The sequence below is a fragment of the Sus scrofa genome, chromosome 9 (genome assembly GCF_000003025.6).
Source record: "Sus scrofa isolate TJ Tabasco breed Duroc chromosome 9, Sscrofa11.1, whole genome shotgun sequence".
Taxonomy (NCBI): domain Eukaryota; kingdom Metazoa; phylum Chordata; class Mammalia; order Artiodactyla; family Suidae; genus Sus; species Sus scrofa.
The window spans coordinates 41595168-41620886 of NC_010451.4; the positions used below are offsets into that span (position 1 = coordinate 41595168).

At 50.5% G+C, this 25719-nt stretch overlaps 1 long non-coding RNA gene across 4 annotated transcripts; it reads right to left on the reverse strand.

The window, feature by feature from the left end:
• LOC110255433 lies at window positions 10228-23821 on the reverse strand. Of its 4 annotated transcripts, none has more exons than XR_002335635.1 (4): window positions 21831-23821; window positions 20926-20965; window positions 17268-17405; window positions 10228-11675 (listed from the first exon to the last, which is right to left on the reverse strand). It is a non-coding gene; the product is annotated as an uncharacterized LOC110255433 (long non-coding RNA). The 4 variants fall into 4 exon arrangements; XR_002335637.1 differs by having other exon boundaries at window positions 19571-20965; XR_002335638.1 differs by lacking the exon at window positions 10228-11675 and adding an exon at window positions 13810-15372.

Here is a 25719-nt window from a genome sequence, read left to right on the forward strand (position 1 = left end):
CTTAACCCACTGGGATCAAACCCCCATCCTCATGGATACAAGTCGGGTTCTTACCCCACTGAGCCACAATAGGAACCATTGATAAATTTTAACTATGGTTTTATGATGGCTTGTATGCAGAAATCTAGAAGCTGCCTGCCCAGGCCCTTGCACAGCAAAAATGAGGTGTGGTCCATTTCAGACCCATGTAATTAATACTATATAAGAGGTAATACTTTCTCTTAGGCAGCATTCATTTGGGCAATAGCTTTATGGTGATGATTTTCAGCTTTTTTATGACTTTGGGGAGGAGGTTATGAAAGCGGTGGGTCCAGGACCCCAGCCTGGTAGGAGATGGAAGATTGGGCCGAGGCAGCCTCTCTCTTCCTGCTCCCAGAGTCTGCACATTCCTAGGGCTTCTTGAGGCAAGAGGTGTTAAACACACAATGGGGTGCTGAATCGCCTCCCTCTGAAGGCTTGGAGACACCCTCGTCCCTTCCCCTGATCCACCCTCTTGGGGAAAGCAGTTCAGGCAGGGCTGGGCAGGGCACCTTCCAAGGACCTTCCCAGGTTAGGGTCCAGGAAATCCTGTCTCTCCATCTACGTGACACATCATCATGGCCAGAGGCTCTAACTCTGTGCTCTGTCCTTTTCTCTTTGCTGACACATCCACCCCCTGCCCTTTTCACCCAAAGGCTCATTTTTCTGCTTCTTGCTAATAAAACTCAAACCCATCCACCATATGGGTTGGTCCATGGGCTTACAATTCCCAAGAAAGGTTCACCCCTCAAAAGTCTTGGAGGGCAAGCAGCGTGTTTCTCCCACTGCTTTAGCCTCACCCAGCATGTGCTCTTTCAACGCCCCCTCCCATTGTTTCACTCTCTCAAGAACCACAATTCATTCATTTATTGCTGGGTGATTTGTTTAGCATTTATTCTGGCTCCCAGACTGTATGTTCCCAAAGGCAGGCATTTCTCGTCCTGTTCACCCCTCATACACTGCCTGGCACATACAAGTGAATGAGCAGATGAGCTGTTGTTGGGGAAAGGGACTGTTTACCGTGAGAGAGGAGCCCCTATCTGCAACCACTTTTCTTCTTCTTTTTTTTTTCTTTCTTTTTTGGCTGCTCCTTGGCATATGGGGTTCCTGGGCCAGGGATCATATCCAAGCCACAGCCGGGATCCTTAACCTACTGTGCTGGGCAGGGATCGAACCTACTGTGCAGGGCAGGGATCGAACTTGCGTCCCAGCGCTGCAGAGACCCCACCAATCCCATCGCACCACAGTGGGATCTCCTGCAACCCTTTTCGAATCTACTCTTCACCCTCCTCCTCACAGCCAGTTTGGGTGGGGAGCAGAGAGTAAGGCGTAAGAGAGACCCAGAAAGCCAAGGGCACTGGAGGTCTCTTGTCGGGGAGCAGGGGGGTTGAACTTGAGGAGCTGGATGGGGAATCTGGGGGTGTGGCTGGTTGACCACTGAAGCCCCTGATGTCACTTCTTCAGTGAATCTTGTCTGAGATCCTTTAAGAAATGAATCAGTTCCCCCCAGAACGTCCACGTGGGGCCATAGCTGGTTTGTGGCTGTAGCTGCCAAAATCCATGAGCTCCCACAGCTGGGACTCACTACCTCTTACTCAGCTCTGATTCTCCAGGGCCAAACCTGTGCCAGGCTCAGGATGGTAGCTCAGTATTTGAATGAATGAAGGGGGTGGTGGTGTGGATTCTGTGGGAGCCCCTTTCTGCCTGGATGATCCTGTGATTCTCATTCAGACCAGAGTATTTCTGTCCTGGAAAGGGAGGCACTATTAATAGTTGCCTGGGGGCTGTCCCAGGCTCCTCACTCCTTTATGAATGCCTTGACCCCTGTCCGTGGCTGAGACCCTGCCCAGGCTGGCCAGCTGGCAGAGTGTCCATTCCTGCACATGCTAGAGAGGAGCAATCTTGGGCTGGGGGAGGGGAGGGGAGGCCTCAGCACTGCCCTTTGTCCACTGTGGGGTCACGGTTTTCCTCCCGAGGTTGGTCTCAGAGGTTGGAAGGATTTCCTGTGGGGTCACAGGTCAAATGCCGCATGTCCTCTGCAGAGCTTCATGGAGTCCTAGCTTGGCGTCTGCCCCCCTGCCCCCAGGAAGAAGGATGGGCTGATTCTGGAGCAGGAAGTGGAGCTGGGCAGGCCGAGGCAGGCAGGGGGGCTCTGAGGGTCCCCCACCATCTGAAAGGCGTGGTCCTGGGGACTCCCTCCACCCCTCCAAGCAGGAGATGCCGCCCTGTACTTGCATGTGGGGTGGGGTGTGGTGTGAGGGGGTGCTGCTGGCAGGGGATAAGCTCTATGGTGTTGAAAATTGGCTAATTGGGCCTGGATTGACAAGGAATCCTCAGGATAAACCATTGCCTTAAAAGTTTACTTTTTCTTAATAATCCCTTTTGTGGAGGAGGAAACCCTTCATGAGAAAGAACAATTGTGTTACTAAAGGGGAAAAGGATTTGAGCCCCTTCCTAGATTCCTGAGAGTTCCCTGGGGGTTCCCCAGAGTTTAGGAGCAGACCAGAATTCCCCCTGGGGCCAGGCCACATTTAAGCAGTAACATCCCAGGGGGCCTGATCCGAGAAGCCGCTGGGAAGTGGGGGGTGGGGTGAGAAGTCCAACCCTTAAGATCTACTGTGTGCATGCTGGGGCTTGGGGCAGCCTCACCATGCCCTGCAGGCACCTGGGTGCCAACTTCATGGGGTGGCTGTGTCACGCTGCACAGGTTGTGCACTGTACAACCCTAGAGACATTATTTACATGCCCCCCAACATGTTCACTCAGGAAGCTCTGGTCATGGGCCTTTAAACATGCTAGTCCCTTTGCCTAATATGTCATTCTGGCAAGTTCCTATTCAACCCCAAGATGCAGCTCAGATGTCACCTCCTCGGGGTTCTTAGAGTAGCCATCACAACCACGCATGCTTCTGTTCCACCACATATTACATGGAATTGCAATCATCTTCCCTGCTATTCCCAGTTCCCTAAACTGCCTTCCCACCGCCCTCCTAACAGAGTGCCTGGAAGGGATGCTGGCTACTCTGAGTGGGTAGTGGTGACAGTTCTGGAGATGGAAGGACCTGGGAGGTCATCATACACTCTCTTCCTTGTACATGCTGGGGTCCAGGGGGTTGAAATGACTTGTCCTCTGTCACTCAGGGTCTTTGTGGCAGTGAATGGGAATGTTGGACAGGCCTGGGTGGTAACCAGCCCCTCAGTACTGGGGACAGGACTGCCTTGTAGGAATGACAGTGGCCTCTCCTCTGACCACACTTGGGGACTGGGGCCCAAACCCTCTTTCTAGCAGGTCATTCCCTCCTGTTCTTGTTATCTGTCCCTCTCACTTTCCAATGATGGGTCTTTTAAAGGCTGTTTTGACTCTCCCCGCTATAATAAGAAACTAGCAATTAACTATTATAAGGCTGTTTTACAGTCATGTGGAAGCCCCTTTTATCCACTTTGCTTTAAATGGTTAGATCTTTTATCCCTAGTTTTCAGGAATATAAAACTTTACAGCATTTGCTGCAAACCTTCATACTTTGCTTTGCAGTTTATTGCTCCCTCTGTAGATATATCTTTCACATAAATAAGACTTTCATCTGTACAGTACCGGGCTTGGGCCACTTGGTGCTCTGCAATTTCATCCATGTGACTCAGCCTGAGACACACAGAGGTGATTCATACGGAGCCCCTGGCCTCCAGGGTCCCTAGTCTTCCGATCAGGGCTGGATCGGACCCTCTGTCACAAAGGAGGTCACGGCCCCCTGGAGAGGGAGACATGATGGGGAAGCCTGGAAGGGGCGCTCCCCACTCACTCTGTCTGTGGTCTGAGGTTTGGGCGCCCGTGGGCACCAGCCAAGACTGTCCTGGCCTCCACGAGCTTGGGTAGGGAAATGTCCCCTGGAAGCAGCTGGGGAGCAGCAGCCGTAAGCTTAGCCGGAGCTCCCCATGGCATGCCTGGAGCAGAGCACAAGCCAAGTCCTTGGACAGCTGCATCCCTGGCCTCCCCAAGGCGCCAGCCTCAGGGCCTCCTGGAGCAGAGGTTCTATCTAGAAAAGCCACAGTGGCACAGAGGACCACACAGGCGATCCTGTCCCCGGGTGAATTCTCCAAGTTTGAACTGTTTTTCTGTTTTTTAATCTGGAGCGTTTGGATCAAATGCAAAAATAAGCAGCACCTCATAGGGTGGCCATGAGAATGCGACACCCCTGGACCACCAGCCACACCAAGGGTAACTGATCAAGGGCTCCAGCTGCTGCTCTGAAATCCCTGGCAGTGTTGGTACGGAGGCCACACCACCCACAGGCTGCTCCTGGCCCGGAATGAATGTGGCAGAGATGCTAAGAGAGCCTGTTCTTGGGAGAGCGGGACTCCTCAGATGAACCACTGGCTGGAGGACTCCCCAACCTCCCACACCTCCTCCACTTGGCTTCTGGTCGATGGCCTCATTCTTTTAGTCATTGAGCCATCAGAGAGGAAACGCCTCATCTTCCGACCACCACCACATCTGCAGATGGACCACGCCTCCATCCAAATTCTCACAGGTAAAGGTGGAGGAAAGGGGGAATCCTTTCAAAGGCAACCCCACCTCAGATGCTCCGAGTGCTGCCTTTATCGCCTGCTCAAGAACTTTGCAGCTGAAGTTATTTCCCCCTTCCTCTGCATCATCCAGCAACCATGTCTGCTGGACCATTCTAGTCTCCTACTATTAAGAAAGCACAGGGAGGAGTTCCTTCGGGGAGTAGCAGGTTAAGGACCCTACAGTGTCACTGCAGTGGCTCAGGTCACTGCTGTGGTGCCAGTTTGATCCCTGACTGGAACTTCCATATGTTGTGGGCGTGGCCACCAAAAAGCACAGGGAGTTCCCTGGTGGCCTAGTGTTGGTGGTTTAGGACTTGGAGCTTTCACTATTGTGACCGAGGTTCAATCCCTGGCCTGGAAACTCAGATCTTGCCTCAAGCCACCACATCATGGCTGAGAAAAAAAAAAAAGACGCAAAGAAACTTTCCTTGAAACTGCTGTAAAGGGAAACTTCTCAAATAGTTTTTATATTTGCTTTTCCCACTTCCTCATCTTCAATTCTTTAATTTAGTCTGGCTTCAACACCCATCATCCCCTAGCATCTGTCTTTGTGGAATTCACCAGTAACCATATACAAATGTCCAATAAGCACATAAAATAGTGGTTAAGGAAATGCAAATCAAAACCACCCCAAGACACCATTTCACAGCCTTAGGATGGCTGAAACAAAAGACAGACAATAACAGGTGATGGTGAGGAAGTGGCAGAATTAGAACACTCAACATTGCTGGTGAGGCAAGGAAGTGATGCAGCCACTTTGGAAAACAGTGCGGTAGTTTCTCAAGATGTTAAACACAGAATGACCTACGTTTAATATGACCTATCAATTCCACCCTAGGTGTGTACTCAAGAGAAGCAAAAATGTCCATATACGCAATGGAACACTACCCAGCCATTTGCAGCAATATGGATGCAACTAGAGATTCTCAGACTAAATGAAGTCAGAAAGAGAAAGATAAGTACCATATGATATCACTTACATGTGGAATCGAAAATATGGCATAAGTGAACGTATCTGCAAAGCAGAAACTGACTCATAGCCATGGAGAACAGACTTGTGGTTGCCAAGGGTGGTGGGGGGAGGGGAATGGATGGGGATTTGAGGTTAGTAGATGGCATAAGTGAACGTATCTGCAAAGCAGAAACTGACTCATAGCCATGGAGAACAGACTTGTGGTTGCCAAGGGTGGTGGGGGGAGGGGAATGGATGGGGAGTTTGAGGTTAGTAGATGCAAACTATTACACTTAGAATGGATAAGCAATGAGGTCTTACTGTACAGCACAGGGAACTACATCCAATCTCTTGTGATAGAACATGATGGGAGATAATATGAGAAAAAGAATGCGTGTGTGTGTGTATATATATATGCGTGTGTGTGTGTGTGTGTGTATATATGTGTGTGTGTGTGTGTGTGTGTGTGTGTGTGTATGACTGGGTCAGTTTGCTGTACAGCACAAATTGGCACAACATTGTAAAAAATCAATTATAATTTTAAAAAATTTTAAATACGTGCAAAAAAACAAAAGGATCTGAAGCCATTACACAAAAACAAAGAAAGAAGGACAGAAAAAAGAAAGGCAGGCAGGCAGACAGGCATACCCAATGTGGCTCAGCAGAAATGAAACTGACTAGTGTCCATGAAAACTAGGTGTAGGTCGCAGACGCAGCTTGGATTCCGAGTTGCTGTGGTGTAGGACGGCAGCTGCAACTCCGTTTTGACCCCTAGCCTGGGAACTTCCATATGCTGCAGGTGCGGGCGTAAAAAGAAAAAAAAATTGAAAATGCATGTCCTTGGAGAGCAGACTTGTGGTTGCCAAGAGGGAGGGGCAGGGAGGGGGAGGAACCTGGAATTGGGGGTTAATAGAGGCAAACTATTGCCTTTGGAATGGATAAGCAATGGGATCCTGCTGTGTAGCACTGGGAACTATATCTGGTCACTTGTGATAGAGCATGATGGAGGATAATGGGAGAAAAAAGAATGTATACATGTATGTGTGACTGGGTCACCTTGCTGGGCAGTAGAAAATTGACAGAACACTGTAAATCAGCTGTAATGGAAAAAATAACAATCATTATAGAAAAAAAAAAGAAAATGCATGTCCATAGAAAAATTTGTTCGCATATGTTTTTAGAAGCATTATTCATAATAGCTAAAAATGCAAACAACCCAAAATTCCATCAACCGATGCATGATAAGTTAAAGCTGGCATATCTATACAAGGGAATAATATTCAGTCATAAAAGGAATGAAGTATTGACATACGCTACAACATGGAGGAAAACTGGAAACAGCACACTTTGTGAAGGAAGCCAGAGGCCAGGGCCACATATTGTATATTCCACTTATACAAAAAGTCTACAATATGCAAATCTAGAGATAGAAAGTAGATTAGCAGCTACCTGGAGCTGGGCTTGGGTAGAGGGTGGAAAGAGGAAAAGGGAGTCACTACTAATAGGTATAAGGTTTCTTTTTAGGGCGATAGGAATGTGCTAAAATTAGATTGTGGGAGTTCCCATTGTGGCGCTGCAGAAACGAATCCGACTAGGTTGCAGGTTCCATCCCTAAGCCCTGCTCAGTGGGTTAAGGATCTGGCGTTGCCATGAGCTGTGGTACAGCTTGCAGATGAGGCTCGGATCTGGCCTTTCGGTAGCTGTGGTGTATAGGCCGGCAGCTGTAGCTCCGATTAGAGCCCTAGCCCGGGAACCTCCATATGTCGTGGGTGTGGCCCTAAAAAGACAAAAAGGACAAAAATAAATAAATAAAATAAAATTAGATTGTGGTAAAGGTTGCCCCACTCTGTGAATATACCAAAAAATCCATATATTGTATACTTTGTGGCATATTAATTGTATCTCATTAAACCTGGTTGGTTTGGGGATTTTTTAGCTGCGTGGCGGCATGTGGAAGTTCCCAGACTAGGGATGGAACCCACGCCACAGCAGTAACCGGAGCTGCTACAGTGACAATACCTGATCCTTAACCCTCCGCACCACAAGGGAACTCCATGTTTTCAAAAAAGTCATCAAAAAACTTGTTGGCAGCTTTCACTTTGCTAATTCCAAAGGCCTTTGTCCCTGTCCCACCCTTCCTTGGCTGCTCAGCTGCCTGCAGTTGCCTGTTCCCGCCTCTCTCTTGCCTTCACTCTTTTCAGGCCCAATGTCACTGGCCACACCCACTCAGTCTCCTTTGCTGGCTCCTCCCCTTCCACCAGCCTCTAAATGCTGGAGGGCCCAAGGCTGTGTAGAACCTTCTTATCTTCTCTATGGCTGCTTTATTACTCTGAGGGTTTATTCAATCCTACCCTATGACTTTAAAGACTATCTTACATGCTGATGACTCCAAATAAATCGAGAGCATTCCCGGTAGTCTCAGATTTATCTTTCAGCTGCTTCTTCAACATCTCCCTTTAGTGATCTGAAGTTATCTCAAACTTAATATGTTGAGGCGTTCCAGTGTGGTTCAGTGGGTTAAGGACCTGGCACTGTCACTGCAGGGGCTCAAGTCACTGCTGTGGCCTGAGTTCCATCCCTGGCTAGGGAAATTCTACATGTCATGGGCATGTCCCCCAAAAAACTTAATATGTTGAAATCTGAGCTTTCCATTCTCAGTCTCCCCACCCCACCATCAATCCTATTTCTCCTCCGTTTTCTTGTCCCATAAATAACACTACCACTCACACAATTGCCCAAGGCAACCCCTCTGCATTTATATATTCTCCTCCCGCCCTACACCTCATGTCCTATCTTCCACTTCCAAAATGTACCCCAACCCCACCCACTCCTTTTCATCTACTCACCATTGACTAAGTAGAAGCTACCAGATTCTTTCTTCCTTTCTTTCTTTCTTTCTTTCTTTTTCTTTTTTTTTTTTTTTTGTCTTTTTGCCTTTTCTAGGGCTGTTCCCATGGCATGGAGGTTCCCAGGCTAGGGGTCTAATCAGAGCTGTAGCCACCAGCCTACATCACAGCCACAGCAACACCAGATCCGAGCCGCATCTGCGACGAACACCACAGCTCACGGCTACGCCAGATCCTTAACCCACTGAGCGAGGTCAGGGATCAAACCCGCAACCTCATGGTCCTAGTCGGGTTTGTTTCTGCTGCACCACAACAGGAACTCCAGAAGCTACCATAATCTTTCAATAGCAACCACCTCCTAACTGTTCTCTCTCTGTTCACTTTTATGTTACTTTCCTGATTAAGATCCCTCACTGAGTCCCATGGCATGCCAAGCCCTGACCTGCCCCAGGGCCTTTGAATGTGCGGGCTTCTGCTCAAAATGCTCTCCCTCAACTCTCCATATATGGATGGTCCCTTCTCTACATTTCTCCCTCAGCTCATGTCACCTCCTCAGAGAAGCCTTCCCTTCAGACCCATCTGTATTCTTCCTTCCGCTAAATTACTCTTTAACATTCATGCTGTCTTTTCCTTCCCTGCACTTACCCAACCCGGAATTATCCTCTGTGTTTTACTTACACTGGTTAATGAATGCCATAAATATCTATTGTTTCTCCTCTGTGCCAGGCACTGTCGTAGGTGCCAGGGATAAAGTCACTGAATAGACAGGTTCCCAGTCTCCAGACAGCATACAATGCACTGCAAGATACAGATATTCATCAAGTAATCCTAGAAATGACAATATGACCACAAACTCTGATAAGTGCTCAAATGAAAAACTATTAGAGGATCAAATGCCTTACATTTGCCGGAGGCTTATCATGTGCCAGATACAGAACCAAGTTACAAGCTGTCCAAGTGGGGGCTCGCTAGGTCCAGTTGGCTGGTGAGGAAACCCGGGCTGAGTGCCCTTAAAAAACTCAGAGTCACATCATCGGGTTGGGGGCTGAGCCGAGGTCAAACTCAGGTGTGTGTGGCCTCGGAGGCAGACACTGTCCTGCCACCCTGTCTCCTGCCACTCTGTCTCACGCCGCCTTCATGAGCACTTGGTCACCGTCTCCACGTCGCATCCACGCCCTCTGCTCACTCCCCAGATCCTGGTGCTTTCTTGGTTTCGGTTCTCAGCCTTCTCTTCCCCGGGGGTTCCAGTGGGGCTGGAGCCGAAAGGTCTCCATCAGTCACGAAGAGTCAGGCAAATGTGGGAAAGCAATCTGGTACTACTTGCTTAAATAACACTCTGACTTTTCTGCTCTGAGATCCCAAAGTTATTCTCAGCTCTCGAGGCTCCCTGAATGCACAGAGTTGCGATGGCATTGCCCGTGATGGGGTGAGGCTGGGCAGACAGGTGACCCTCATCAGTAGGCACACCACTACCCGTGGTGGCTGCACAACATGAGGTATTATGCACCCCCTAGAAGCGACAGATTCGATGTAAATACCAACAGGGCTGCGTGCAAGAAGGTAAGAAACAGAAATAGACCTACAGCAAAATATCATGTATATAAATGAAAGGTGCATGTGTACAAAACAAGAATATGCATTTTATTAAAATATATAAAACCAGGGAGTTCCTTCCGTGGCTCAGTGGTAATGAACCTGACTAGTATCCATGAGGACACGGGTTTGCTCCCTGGCCTCGCTCAGAGGGTTAAGGATCCGGCATTGCTGTGAGCTGTGGTGCAGGTCACAGACAAGGCTCAGATCCCAGGTTGCTGAGGCTGTGGCGTAGGCCAGCAGCTGTAGCTCCCATTCCATCCCTAGCCTGGGAATCTCCATATGCTGCGGGTGCAGCCCTAACAAAAAGACACACAAATTAAACAAAATAGAATGGTTGTTAGAAGGACACGGGAACAGACAGGGAAGTGGGCAAGAACCGTGTGTCCTGGTTTACACCTGAGCTCCCAGCATAGCAGTTATTAAAGTGCTTCTTTTTCTGCTCAAAAGTGTTCCTGTTTGTATGATAAACATATATGGTCGTCACTCTAGGTATGGAAATGAGAAGAAGAAACAAATATGGGCAGACCATGCACAGATCCGGTGGAGGTAACAGCCTTCTGCACTAAGACCCCAAACAAAATCAATGAATAAACAACAGAAATTTATTTCTCATTGTTCTGGAGACTAGAAGTCCAAGATCAAGGTGTCAGCTGGGCTGGTCTCTTCCGAGGGCCCTCTCCTTGGCTCACAGATGCCGAATTCTCCTCCTTGTGTCTAAATATCCTCTTCTGCCTGCGCCTTCTGTGCCCTAATCTCCCTTCTTATAACGACACCGGACGAACTGGCTTGGGGGCCTTTCACCATAATGAGCTCTTTAAAGGCCCCATCTCGGAACACATCAAATGCTGAGATGCTGGGGGTTAGGAATTCAGCATATGAATTTGGAGTGGCAGAGGGTATATTTCAGCCCACAACAGAGTTATCCTCGTTTTATGGATAAGGAAACTGAGACTCAGAAGGATTAAATAGCTTTCTACTACTATGCAGGCTTCCATAACAAAACTCCCACGGATGGAGTGGCTTAAACGACAATTTGATTTTCCGAGTTCTAGGAGCTTGGGAAGGCCAGGTCAAGTCCCCAGCAGATCCAGTCTCTTGGCTGTCCTCACCAGGCCAAGAGAGGGATCGTATCTCTCACGTCTCTTCTTACGAGGGCACTAATCCCATTCGTGAGGTCTCCACCTTCATGGCCTAATGACCTCCCAGCAGCCCCACTTCCAAAAAGCATCTCAGGAGTTAGGCTTCAATGTACGAACTTGGGGGTCACGAATATTCAGCCTAAAGCACTTGCCCCGGTCACTCAGGTGGCAGGTGGAGGAGCTGGGTCTTCTGCTCCAAGTCCTGATGCTTGTTGCTACACCCCACAGTCTCCAGGGTCATAGTCTCTGTCCCTGGTCCTCTCTAAGAGCGCTCTGACACCACCGTCATTTTCTGGCCATTTCATTTCCTACAAAGCTCTGCATGTCACACGAACACTGGTGATCAGGGCCACGGAACTGGAGGACATGGGACTGGGGGTTCCGAAGCCAGCGGAGGCAGTTGCAGTGGAAGGTGGGTGGGGGTGGGGCTGCACAACAAAGAAGAGGTCAAGGGTCTATACTTTGGAGCCAAACCACCCAGGTTCCAATCCAGGCTCACGCATTGTCTGCCTGTGTGGTCTGAGCCAAGTCACTCAGTTCCTCCATGCCTCAGGTGTGCCATCTGTAAAACAGCGATAGTAACTGTACCCAAGTCATTGTTTATTGAGATGATGAAATGAATCAGTATGTGAACAGTGACCAGTGCTTAGAATGCCCTCCTTGGGGGGCAGTGATGATCATTCCTATCATTTACTAGTGACGGGGCTTCCTTGTCTGATACTCTCCCTGCTCAGTTGGATTAAATCGCCCTGACACAGGAGCGCTTCTGGATTCCTGTTGAAAGCTTGCAGGAGGGGAAGAACAGACAAAGACGGATCTACAAAACAGAAGCAGATCACAGACGTGGATAGCGGACCTGTGGTTGCCGGGAGGGAGTGGGATGGACAGTTTGGGGTTAGTGGATGCAAACTGTTACATTTAGACTAGATCGGCAATGAGGTCCTACTGTACAGCACAGGGAGCCATGTCCAAATCTCTTGGGTTGGAACATATCCACGAGGAATTAGGTTCGATCCTTGGCCTCACTCAGTAGATTAAGGGTCCAGTGTTGCTGTGAGCTGTGGTGTAGGCTGCAGCGACGGCTTGGACCTGGAATTGCTGTAGCTCTGGTGCAGGCTGGCAGCTGCGGCTCTGATTTGACCCCTAGCCTGGGAACTTTCATATGCTATGGGTATGACCCTGAAAAGCCAAAAAAAAAAAAAAAAAAAAAAAGAAAGAAGGAAAAAGAAAAAAAAAGATGGATAGGTGTCTCCTATCTGAGGAGCAATGATGAAAATTCCGGGAGACACAAGAGCCTTAGGATTTCAGGCTGGCAATGCCCTGGAGAGATCTCAATGGCCATCCCTCTGCCTCCAGCCAGCCCTTCTGTATATCCTCGGCTAGGACGAGGCCTTGAAGAGTCGGGTGACAGCTGCCAAGAAGCTTTACGGTGCCTCCTACCAGCTCTGACTGCTATTTCGGGACCCACAAAGGTCAAAGTCAGTCCCTGCCTGCAGGAACGGTGAGACACGTGCCAGCAGCAGCTGGGTTCCCCTGCCTCCTGGGTCCCACTAACCTGGAGGCGCACCTCGATCCCATCAAGCACAGGGCTGACATAAACGCCAGTGCTGAGCCCCAAGGCGCTGCTCTGTACAAAATCCCCAGTGAGCCCCAAGCAGAGAGAAATACAGCTTCTCAGGGCTGATTCCGGGACTCACCTGCCTCCCCCTTCTCCTACTCCCCACCCAGTGGAGAAGCTTGGCTAACAATTAAACACAGTAGCAATTTAAAACCGCCCTGCGGTGGGGGACCCTCTGCCCACCTGCCCAGGCTGCTGTTTACTCTGGCGGGCTGGGCTCCCACCCGGCTTGATGCTGGCACTGAACACTCGCCTATAAAACACCCTGTAAAAGACGCTCCAGGGGCCAGTGAGCCAGGTTTGTGACAGGGGCCCTGTCCTCAGACCTTCTTTTCCCTGGAGCTTGCTTTTTGCTTTACCCCATATCCCACGGGCCTTGTAGATTTTTTTTTTCTTTTTAGGGTGACACCCATGGCATATGGAAGCTTCCAGGCTAGGGGTCGAATCGGAGTTACAGCTGCTGGCCTATACCACAGCTCACAGCAATGCCAGATCCTTAACCCATTGAGCGAGGCCAGGGATTGAACCCGCATCCTCATGGTTCCTAGTCGGATTCATTACCCCTGAGCCATGAGAGGAACTCCCCATTAATGTATTAAATAGCCACTTATGAGGCATTGATGTCCCTAAGGTAGTCTATGCCTTTGAGATCAGATGAGACAACTCTCTAAACATTCTCCAGGAAGAGGGTCTTGGATTCTTTTGTCCAAACCCAACTCCCTCTCTGGTTCTGTGTGTTCACGCTTCTGCTTCCCCAGATCTCACTAGGAAATGGGTGAAAATTCGAATCAACTCTGCAGTTCAGTGATTAGTATTGCACCAATGTTATTGTCTTGATGGCTGTGCCATGGCTGTGGGCAAGGAAGGGTAACATTAGAAGAAGCTGAGCGAGCAGTACGTGGGAAATCTCTGTACAATTGTTTTCAACTTTTCTGTAAGTCTAAAGTTGGCTGGAAATAAGTTTAAAAAAATAAGGACGTCTTGGGAGTTTCTGCTGTGGCACAGGGGGTTAAGGATCCAGCGGTGCCACAGCTGTGGCTTAGGTTGAGGCTGCGGCTCAGATTCAGTCCCTGGCCCAGGAACTTCCATATGCTGCAGGTGTGCACCCTCCAAAAAAATTAAAATGAAGAAAGAGGAAGTCTCACTAGGAGTTTTGTTGACTCTAGAGCTTCTGTTCCATCTCATGCTTGGACTCCGTCATTCTCTACATCTTTCTGCAATCCTTTTGGTATCTCTTTGCCTTTCCCCTCTGTCTGTTTCCCCTTCTCAGCCCGTCTGTGCCCTTCTTTTCTCCTTCCTGCAAAAATCTGCTCTCCCCACACTCCTCCTCCCTACATGTAAACACCTAATCAGTCACTGAATTCTCTTAATTAAACTTCCTGAATATCCATCAGCCATTGCCTCCTCTCCCGAGCTGCTTCCAAAGCTCCTGGGTTGTCCCACGCAGTCACCCCGATTAGTCCAAGGCCCCCTTGCTGGACTCGGGGGATGGGCTCCAGTTGGTTCATTCTCCACACTGGGCAGCTCCGAGCAGGTCTAGCCCCTAATCCACGCCATCACTGTTTCGGCATCACCTACTAAAAAAAAGCCCAATCAGGTGGCATCATACTGTGATCCCTATGTCCCCGGCTTCCACTGGTGTCACTGAATCCCAAAGCAGTTTGACAGGGTTGTCTGGGCGTGACCTGAAGAACAGTGCTTCTTTCTTCCGAAGGCAGGGAAGAGGGTTTGTATATGTGAAGTTGAGGTTCATAGGCTGCAGGTGCAGGAGAGAGGAAGGAGGAGCAGGGGGAGAAGAAAGAGGTTTCTAGTTCAGTGTCGGCAGAGGACTCAGGAAGGAGAGAAGGCTTCTTAGGATCGTGATCTCGATGGCTTGACTGCAGCTGGGTGGAGACTCCAGGGGTGCCAGAGCAGCCGGTGTCTTCCAGGCGGATGGGAAAATGGACTGGGGTCCAAGCAAAGGTCATGGCCACATTCCACTCCACCTCTACCTTGTCCCTTTCAGCCACCAGCTTTCAGCAATGCCACCTCCAATCTGTCATTGGAATAAGCTCCATGCAAACGCTTTAAAAACCCACAGATCAACTGCTGGCCAGCTCAGTCGGTAGAGCATGAGACTCTTAAAACCCCACAGATCCTATGAACGCAGCCTTTGCTTCTTCCTAGCTTTATAGCTACCTACTTTTCCTCAAGATTTTATATTTCAACGGCACCAGACATATCACAACTTGGACGCCATTGGGAGGCAAAGGAGTCAGAGGGTTCATGGGTTTGTGTCCATCAATCATTGGTCAAGAGTGGGGTGGGAGTTGGCTGCCAAAGGGAGGCTGCTGTGTTAGATGGGGGGGGCCAGGGAAGACCTCCTGGAGAAGATGGCATTTGAATCAAATCCTTCAGAAAGCGCAAGCAAACTACCCAGGTAGCCCCTAACATCTGTCACTGCACCCGGCAGATAGCAGATGCTGGGTAGGGTCTGTGGGATAGACGCATGGCTGCATGAGCCATGAGTGATGCTCTGGGTTCCTTCTCACCTGCAAGGGTAGGGTTCAGGGCTCCTGGTCCCCACCTCGAGGTCCAGGCCCGATGTGGCAGCATCCACCAGCAGGCCTCTTCCAGCTTCCCTCCTGCTGATCACCCAGAGCTGGAAGAGCAATTAGAAGCCGGGGTCCCAGAGCATCCTCGTGAGGCAAGCACTCCAAGTGGTGGAGAGCTGCAAACTTGCTGGGTGCGTGTGGGCTGCCTCGGGAGCAACAAATGAGCCTGTGCAGATGGCGCTGAGATAAACGGCACCATCTTTTTACTGTAGCGGTACCGTCGTAATTTTCCAGCGACATTTATTAGGCGGCATCTCCTTTCTGCAGGAGTGTGCTCTGGCTGGCACGCAGACCGCTGCCAGCAAGGTGGAGTGAGGGACCCAGAGCCAATAACATGATGGGCACCCAGATCTCCGTCTCCCATTTCTTCCCTCCCAGCCTCGCTTCTCACAATTTATAGGCTAGTCTGATGCTCGAATAGCTGTGTCTCTCCAGTAATATGTATTCTTTGCAAGTATTTCCTGCTGCGGCATATCCTAAGAGAACTCCATCAAATAATTATCTTCCCTTTTATTTATTTTTCTTTTCACAGGATCTGCATCACTATAAAATATTCGCTGGGCTCCTCAGAGCAGAAAGCCTTCCCCATGATTGTAACGTGTATTTATGCACAGTATTAAATCCACGCCCCGCAGCTCTTCATCTCAGCCCTTGCTCCATCTCTCAGGGCTCAGGGCCAGCGGAGGGTTCCCAACACCTCCTGATGGAGCAGGGACAGCTGGGGTCCTTGGGCCATGGGCTCTGGCCACAGGCCCCAGTGGCGTGGAGAAGCGGGTCAAGAACCCATGTCCAGGGGCACCCCCTTGACCTTGAGGAAGCAGCCCTTCCCCCAGGGCCTGTGGACTCTTGGCCCAGGATCCCCACCCAGGGAGCCCCCTTTGCCACTGGGAGTCTTGGTGCAACTCAATCGACTTTCCCTGCATCTCAGAACCTAGAGAAAGTGAGGCGCCCTGGAGCATCTGGGTCCCACAGCTGGGGCTCTGGGCCCTGCTTGCGCTAGTATTTTCCACGCCTCTACACGCACCTTGCTTCTCTGACTCGATGGAAAGCTCCCTGTGGCCAGGCACCATGTTCTTACCTCCCTTGTTTTTCCCAAAGCCTTTAGCACAGAGCTGGGTGATCAACTCAGAATTAACAGTGAGTATTTATTGCTTTGGGTCCCTTCCTAGGAAGCATTCTCTGATAAGGTCCTTCCTGCCTTGACCCCTATGCTATATCAACTTTTTGTCTTTTCTTTTCTTTTCTTTCTTTTTTTTTTTTTTCCTTTACGGCCTCATCTGTGGCATATGGAAGTTCTGGGCCAAGGGTTGAATCAGAGCTGCAGCTGCAGTCTACACCACAGCCATGGCAACACTGGATCCAAGCTGCATCTGTGACCTATGCTGCAGCTTGCAGCAATGCTGATCCTTAACCCACTGAGCGAGGCCAGGGATCAAATCTGCATCCTCAGAGAGACAAGGTCGGTTCCTTTACCTGCTAAGCCACGACGGAAACTCCTATTAACTTTAACGGAGGCTTTATGATTCTGAAGGAATCTCTCCAACTAGATGGCGCCCCTGCAGCATCTTAGACTCAGAGCTGGAAGCCTCCCTGGGGCCCCGCCATCCCATTCCAATCCAGCGTGTGCACATGAATTCTAGATTCGGTCTTATTTTATCTTCCCAGTACCCAGAATACACAACTCCAAGGAAGAGGCAGCAGACTTTCTAGAAAGAGCACACACTAGAAAGAGTCGAGACACTGGATTCTGATGAGTTTGGACACTGTCCTTCTGCCAAAGAGTCACAGAATCTTTCCCGCCTTCATTTTCCTCATCTGGAAATACGGAAATACCATCAAGGTACAGAACCAAAGCTCCAAAGGCCACCGTCATCCCCCTGCCTCCAGATGTGCATCTCTCTAAGTGGAAAGGACACCAGAGGTGGAAATTCAACGACCTTACCTGTGCCCTTGGGCTGGTCAACGCCCACTCCTTTCACCTCTCCATCTTGCTTGCTGTTTAAGTGGAATCTCTGCGTTCTGTCAATTGCTTACCAGGGAGAGCATTTGTGTTTCTCTTTTCTCCTTGCATGGTCTGGAGCTGAGGGGGAGGTTAGAGGGAGGGGACGTCAGGGTGTGGAACCCTCCAGGGAAAATGGTTTTCTATCCAGTACTGTGTCAGGATCGCCTGCCCAACTTTAAACACTTATGCTTGGATTTGCTGGATTAGGTTCTGGGGGCTCTTCCCAGTGGGTTGTGAACCTCCGTCAGGGTTAGAGAGGCCCCGTGGAGGCCCAGTGGCCCCTCCTCAACCCCCCAACCCCATAAACAGGGTCTGGGCAAACCCCTGGGGTCTCAGCTTCTATCACTGAGCTTGGGAGGCAGGATTTATAGACAAGGCAGCTGACAGCATCCACTGCAGGACCACAGGGACAAACCTCGAGACAAGCCAGGACAGCAGGGAGGGTCGTGCACCAAGAGGAGGGCTGAGCATGAGGCTGACCCCTCCCTTCCTAGCAGACCATGAGGCTCTTAGACCTGCCAGCACTGCCTGGAGAACCTGTCACCCACACTGAGTGTCTGGCCGATTGGATTGACACATGTCCTTCCTCTCGTGGTCACCTGTGGAGTTTCCTCCTCTGCAGCTCATCGCATTCAACTTCCTAGTTGTGTGTAGGCTTGCTGCTAAGATCAGTTTTCCCTCCTTCAAGAAGCTTAATACCTACGTACTGAACAGCACAGGGAATTATATCCAGTCTCTTGGGAGAGACCATGATGGAAGATACTATAAGAAAAAGAGTGTATATATATGCATGGCTGGGTTACTTTGCTGTACAGCAGAAGTTGGCAGAACACTGTATATCAACTCTATTTTAATTTCAAAATAAAAGTTAAAAATATTTTAAAAAGAAAACAGTGAAAAAGAAGCTTAACACCTACAGTGATGCCGCATCCCACCCCCAAGCCTCAGACCCTGCTCTGTGCACAGAATTTCCTGAGGCCACAGCTTCAGAGGCCTCTGCATGATAAGCCCTACTGCGGAGACTTCAGGGTCCACCTGACATCCCAGCAGAGGCTGAATCAACTTTAGTCCACATCAGGAAATGGGCTTTGTTGTAGCTTTCTGGGAAGGAGCCATCTGGCCACACAGGGTCACCTCTGGTCTCAGACCCGAGGCCAGACCTGCCTCTGCCTCCTAACTCGCCTTAATGACCGTTTAGAGTCTTCTGTACCTTCTGGGTTTTGCCAGCTTCTCCGACCTGACTGTTTCCCATGGTCTGTTTTTTTTTTTTTTCTAGGACCGTACCTGGGCCTATGCAGGTTCCCAGGCTAGGGGTTGAATCAGAGCTACAGCTGCCAGCCTACACCACAGCCACAGCAACGTGGGATCCCAGCCACATCTAGGACCTACACCACAGCTCATGGCAACACAATATCCTTAACCTACTGAGTGAGGCCAGGGATCGAACCTGCATCCTCGTGGATACTAGTTGGATTCGTTTCCCCTGAACCACGAAGGGAACTCCCTCCAATTGCCTTCTTGATTGACGGGAGGACCTCGTATTTCCAATACACATTTCCATCTGGCAACCTGCGCCGTGCTGCTCGCCCTCTCAGTGCAGGAAGGCCTGGCTCGGGAGTACCTAGCGTGGTCTCCCCTCTCCTTCAGAGGGCTCTTCTGGAAAAGATATTGCTGAGCTGCTCTCCAAGCTCCCGTCTGAGCATCACGGCCAGGATGTGGACTGTGGACAGGGGGGCCGCAACCTCGAAGCCTTCTCTCCTGCCATAACCTGCTCCAGGAGACTCTCTTTCTAAGGCTGACCCTTGTGCTCCATCCTGGCTGGGGCTGGAGGGTGGGCGAGACGGTTGCCAGCTGCAGACAGGGGTGGGGCTTCTCCTCCGGCTCCCTCCTGACTGCTGCACGCCTCTCTCGCCCAGGGACCAGACACCAATGGAAAGTTCAGCGGCAGCTGTTCGGCATTTACATTTTGCACAGTGCAAGGTTATTTGACTGCCACGATTCGATCTTCTCTAGTTAATAACCTTGACTTATGGAATAAGAGCAGCGATGGCTCCGTTCCTTTTCCTGCCAGGATTCCCGCTGCTGGGTGTGAGCGGGGAGCACAGACCCCTCTCTCCGTGACCCCTTGTCTTTTTGTCCCACCGGGAGGGGGCCTTGCAGGACAAGAGGAAGCAACAGGCTGTGCCTGGGCCCAGGTCTCCTATCAGCATCTCTCCCACTTCCTCTCTTTGTAGGACAGTTACCTGGCTCTGGTCCCTTTCTTCAGGCACCACTCCTTTCCTGCCTCTCGCTGTCCTCAATACGGAGCCACAGGTAGAACGGGCTGCCGTCCTGATCCCTCTCCTCCCCGTGAGTCCTTCCTGGCAAGGGTTAACCGTGTGTAGAAAATTGATTGCGATTTTAGTAATTCGGTATAATCACAGTCTACCAGCAGGTTGCTTTTCCAGCAGGAGGGTTTGGAATTATTTTCTGGAGTTTGCAATATAGAACTTAAATTAAGCCTCAGAAGTCAGGGGAGCTCCGCGGCATCCCTAATGTGGTGCTAAATTCTCAGCAGCACAGTCTCTGTATTAAAGCCTTTGCTGGCAATTAGGTTCATTAACTATCACAATACCTTATTTATTACTCGTCGTGCCATATGGTTTCCCAGCTAAAGAATGGCGCCCGTTCTCCTACAGACCATTTGGCATCATAAAAATGTTAACAAATAATATTATGGCTCTCGGGGGCACACGGCCTCGCTGGGTTCTGGGTCTGAAGCGGCGGGAGAGAATATGAAAACATTTTTCTTCTATGGCGAAATAAAAATTCCTCCAGACAGAAGAACTCAAAGAATAGAGCACTTGCATAACATAAATGGGAGTTTTATTTACTCCCATAATGGTTAAGTCAATATTCCCATCAGCTAGGATTTTTACTCATCTTCCTCTCCGCTCTTTGGGGGTTGTTTTCACTTCCATGGTCCCCCCTCTTACTTCTCTACTTTCGTGGTATGAGGCCAACTACAGCCAGCACCGCCCAAGGTGAGGGGGTGAGCTGCCCATGGGGTGAGGGATATAGTCGGGATTCTCCCATGATTCCCTGGCCCTCATGCTCTGTTGCAGTTCAGCCGCCTGGTGCGGCTGCCTTCTCTGCTCGAACCCTGTCTCGGGGCTTCGTCTCCCAGTTCTATCTGCAGTGGGTGTTTTCAGCAGAAATAGGGAAGTGACGTATATATGCCAGTGTTGACTTGTGACACGAAGACATTCTGCTGCCCCCGGGCCTTGCCAGTCCTCCCATGTGGAAGGTGGGCATCGGGGTGGCCACAGCAGGAAGTGACACCTCAGGAGGATGGAGAGATGTGCCTCGGAGGGCCCGTCTGAGAAGGTCATCGCGGGAGGGCAAAGCATCCCGCTATTGCTTATCCTCTGGATGCGAATGTGCAAGGCAGTGCCTGGTGGCTACAGCAAAAATTAGATAGAGGAGGAACTCCCTGCTGATTCTCCAGTGTGCAAGGAGCCAGTGCTCAGGTGCGAGGGGCTCCCCTCTTCTCAGCCATGGCTTTGCTCTGAAATGGGCACTATCCAGTCTGGGTTCCACGGACAACTTAATGACTTACCTTCTCCCAAATGGTTCCTTGGCCTGGATGGAGATGTTCCCTGGGAAGCAATATAATGTCATGGTTAAAATTACGAAAACAGGGAGTTCCCGTGGTGGCGCAGTGGTTAACGAATCCGACTAGGAACCATGAGGTTGCGGGTTCGGTCCCTGCCCTTGCTCAGTGGGTTAAGATCCGGCGTTGCCATGAGCTGTGGTGTAGGTTGCAGACGCGCTCGGATCCCGCGTTGCTGTGGCTCTGGCGTAGGCCAGGGCTACAGCTCCGATTAGACCCCTAGCCTGGGAACCTCCATATGCCGCGAGAGCGGCCCAAGAAATGGCAAAAAGACAAAAAAAAAAAAAAAAATTACGAAAACACCAGAGTTCCCTGGGGGCCTAGCGAGTTAAGGATCTGGTGTTGTCATTGCTGTGGCTCAGGTCACTGCTATGGCTCAGGTCACTGTTGTGGCTCAGGTCACTGCTATGGCGTGAGTTCGATTCCTGGCCTGGGAACTTTTGCATGCTGCAGATGTTCAGCCAAAAAATAAAACAAATAAAATGACAAACGCCGGATCTACACTTCCTCAGTTTCGAACCCTAGGATTGTCATCCACCAGCTGTGTAACTTTTTATGGCTCAATGTTCTCATCTCATATAATGGGGGGGTTATATGAGTACCCACCCCCCGGCATTGTTCCAAAAACTAAATGAGTTGGTCTCTCAGAGGTTCTAGGATGGTAGCTGGCAGGAAACAGTGCCATGCGGGGGACAGTTGCGATTAGGAACCATTCTCTTGGGTTATCCCAGGTCCGTGAGGGCTGAGGCACCCCACAGCCTGCCCACTCCTGAGGGTCACGCTGCCCCCTGGGGTCGCCCCTGCCCCACTCCCTGGGCAGGTCTGGGAAGGGGAGGGTCAGGCGGACGGACCTGGGGTGGCTCTCACCAGGGCTGTGCCCTCTGGCCCACGCCTACAGGGAAGGAGTGCAAAGCATGCGGAGTACATTTCCCCAAAGCTGAGATTCTGAGGAAGAGAAAGAGTAGAAGTGGAGGATAAGAAGATTGTTTTCAGGAACATTAGAGACCAGTTAGAAGTGGGTCATTTTAATCCCATGCAGCTGCTGGAAATTAATTTAATTGTACTGGTGCTGGCTCTTCTCTCTTCCAGCCCATTTCTCTAGCTCCTGATGGAGGGCGAAGCCTGAAGAGAACCAGCTCAGCCCCTCCAGGGAGCCTGGGGCACTGCAGCCCTACCTACCCTGGGGCTGCTACCAGTGCTGATGGGTAAGCTGGCATTTTGTCAATCAAGACTTTTTTTGAGAAGGGACTGAGGTGAGACAACAGGAGAACTTCCCAGGAGCAGAGTGTGAACTCTCTGAATGGGGGAAAGGCTGTAAAACTCTTCTGACAGGACCCTTGCTCCTTGCGTCTTTCCCTGGGGTCTGATCTCGGCTCAGCCACACACTCCGGCACAGGATCCTCAGCGCAGTCAGGACCAGGAGCAGAGACACGCTGTCGCAGCGGGTTGGGGGGGGGGTACTCACTAATTCAGAGACACACTGGAAGACAGACATTTTCAGCCGCATTCAGATGCTGACATCACAGCCCCCTGCTCTGGCACACACGAGCAAATGCCCGAGTCTGACCAAGGCTGCACATTAAAATGACCTGGGGAGCTTTAAAAAAATACCAACGTCGACGTTTCATCGTCAGAGATTCTGACTTCACCGGCCTGCGGTGGGACCTGGCCAGGGGTGTTTTCAAAGGTCCCACGTGAATCTAATGTGCAAAGCAAGGGTGAGAACTCCCAGGCTCCAGACACACCCTGGCTTCCCTCTCTGGCCCAGGTCCTGTCAGTTCCACGGCGTGACCACTAGAGGTCAGCAGGGCTTGGAGGAAGTGTCCGCGGGTGGCCGGCCGACCCCGCCCGGCTCTGGGCTTCTCTAGGCTTGGGGGTGCGCTGTTCAACCTTTTCGTCCCCCGCGGCCCAGAGCGGATGGAGATCCGGCCCCCCGCCGAGAATGGACACAACGAGGGGGGGTGGCGGCTGCCTGCTGGCAGGATCAAGGCCTGTGAAGCAAGAAAAGCCAACTTCACTTACAAGATATTTTTAAAAGTATCCCTGATGAAAAGCTCTCAAGCCAGGCCTCCTGCAGCGTGTGTCTCTGGGCACCAGGATTTCTCCACCTGGTCACCACCTTGCTCCAGTGCAGGTGGGCGCACTCTGAAGATGGGCAGCGCTGTGACCTGCACACTGAGGGCCTGCATCAATTAAAGAGGAAGTATTTTGCCTTTTTGGTGGGAGGAGCCAGCGTTTGGATTCCAGGGTTGTTTATTTTGACCCACTGCTGCTTGTGCTGGAGAAGAGTCAAGCAGAAAGTCCCTTTACTTTGGCTAAGATGGGGCATGCAGAACTGCACAGTGTCCCAATTTCAGATGAGCAAATAGGCGTGAACCCGTGGTTCAGTGTCTTTTCATCATGTCCAAGAAGGATATAACATCAAGGGTAGACAGAAAGGAGGCCTCCCCACATTTCAATTTAAGAGAAAAGAAAGCCAGGGTAACCCTTACCTTCTATTGACAATACTCGAGCTCAAGAGTGAAAAATGAAGGAGGAGCTGGGAGCTGTTCTCCCATCCTCCTTCCTGTTCTGGTTCCAGCTCCCACACCCCTTGGCACACTGCACGTTCATGCTCTAGGCTCGTGCTTTCTCTTTCCAAATATCCACCTGGCCCTGGAAACTGAGAGGCAGCTCGATGGCAGAATACATTCCTGGCACACAGTAGGTGTACAAGAAAATCTGTCAAACCAAAATGTTTATTGCCAATCTTGTCTTCAAGCTAACTTGAACAGTATTTATTTTTTATTTGCTTTTTAGTGCTGCATGTCTGGCATATGGAGGTTCCCAGGCTAGGGGTCCAATCCGAGCTGCAGCCGCCAGTTTACATCAGAGCCACAGCAATGCTGGATCCAAGCCACAACTGTGACCTACACCATAGCTCGTGGCAATGCCAGATCCTTAACCCACTGAGCGAGGTCAGGGATCAAACCTGCATCCTCATGGATGCTAGTCGGGTTTGTTAACAGCTGAGCCACGATGGGAACTCCTTGCATGCTATTTAAAATCAACCCACAGCAAAAATGTTCTAGATTCTTTTCTATTCAGCATTAATGACCTTCAAACAAAAATGCAGGCTCCTGGGAGTTCTCTCATGGCCCGCAGATTAAGGATATCGCACAGTCACTGCAGTGGCTTGGGTCGCTGCTGTGGCGTAGGTTCCATCCCTGGCCCAGGAACAGAACCCCCACCCCCACCCCCCTCAAAAAATACAGGTTCCTGAGCCTCATCTCGCAAAGAAACAATGACTGGATAGGTTTTAGGGTGAGGTTCAGAAACATGCATTTTTGACTGAAAGCCTTAGGTGATTCTGAAATTGTCGCAGCAATGAGCCCTTCCCTCTTCCCATCCCCCAACTCTTGGCTGGGCTCTTTACCCAGCCCCGTCCAGGGTGGGTTTTATGCTCCCACTAGGATGTCAGTCCTCCTGTCCAGCCAGCAGGGGGAGCAGTGGAGTGCCCGCTCCATTTCCAGCAGCACAGAGAACCTGGTCTGCGCACTTTCAACAGCACAGCGTCTCTCCTTTCTCCCCCGATTTTATGCTGTCCCTTTCCTTGGATCCCCTTACCAAGCCCAGCAGCTGGGGCAGGACAAACATGCCAGGCCCCCATCCCAGTATGGGGTAATTGGGTTGGGGGGGGGGTCCTGACCTTGGGGCTCTGGTCACAACCTGGCCCTTCATGGAATGAAAGGATTTCGGGCAGTCAGAGGAGAGAGGGGTCTGAGAGCCTAGAGTTTAACCTGGTCCCCACCTGGCCACTGCCTGAACCTCCACCCAGACCCTCTTCGTGGCCACTCAAGAGGCACGATTCGGATGTGCTCCACAGCCCATCCTCCCCTCTCACAAAGACACTGTCAGAAGGGCCGCCATCTGCAGGGGGCCATCTCCATGGTCCAACGAGGCTGGGGAAAAAAGTATAATAAAAGCTAAATTATTCAGCACTTACTACTTGACCAGGCACTTTATGTTACAGAAGAACTCCTACAAGGCTAACAGCAGCCACATATGCCTCCCTCTCTCCACTTTACAGATGACATGAATTTAAAGAATTTGCCTAGGGCATAGCTAGTCAGGGGCAGAGACAGCATTTGAACTCAGATCTGTCAGGCCAAAGCTCCAGAGCTCAACATGAAGAAAGAGAGAGAGAGAGAGAGAGAGAGAGAGAGAGAGAGAGAGAGAGAGAGAAAGAAAGAAAGGAAGAAAGAAGAAAGAAAGAAAGAAAGAAAGAAAGAAAGAAAGAAAGAAAGAAAGAAAGAAAGAAAAGAAAGAAAAGGAAGAAAGAAAGAAAGGAAAGAAAGAAAGGAAAGAAAGAAAGAAAAGACAGAGCCTCTGGTCCCTCTGGCTGGGCTGGTTGCACAGAGGCTTTCAGGCCAGGTACCCAAGGCCACCAAAGCTCAGCGACTGCTTGACACCCGAAAACCTGCCCTGACTCCAAATCACAAAGGGAAAATGACAGACTTTAAATGTTTTAAAATGTCTATTTAAATAACAACAAAAGGATAGGCCTTAACCACAGCTTGCCTCTCAGGTAGAGTTTTGCACAAATGCTGTTTCCAAGGGGACCATGCATATTCTGATGTCCTAAGGAGGAGAGGCCAGAGGCCACCCCTACCCCCACCGCCAAAACCTTCTCCCGCATCTGTCAACACTGTCAGCTGCCCAGGCTCCGAGGATAGAAACCGAAGGAAGCAAAGAGAGCCA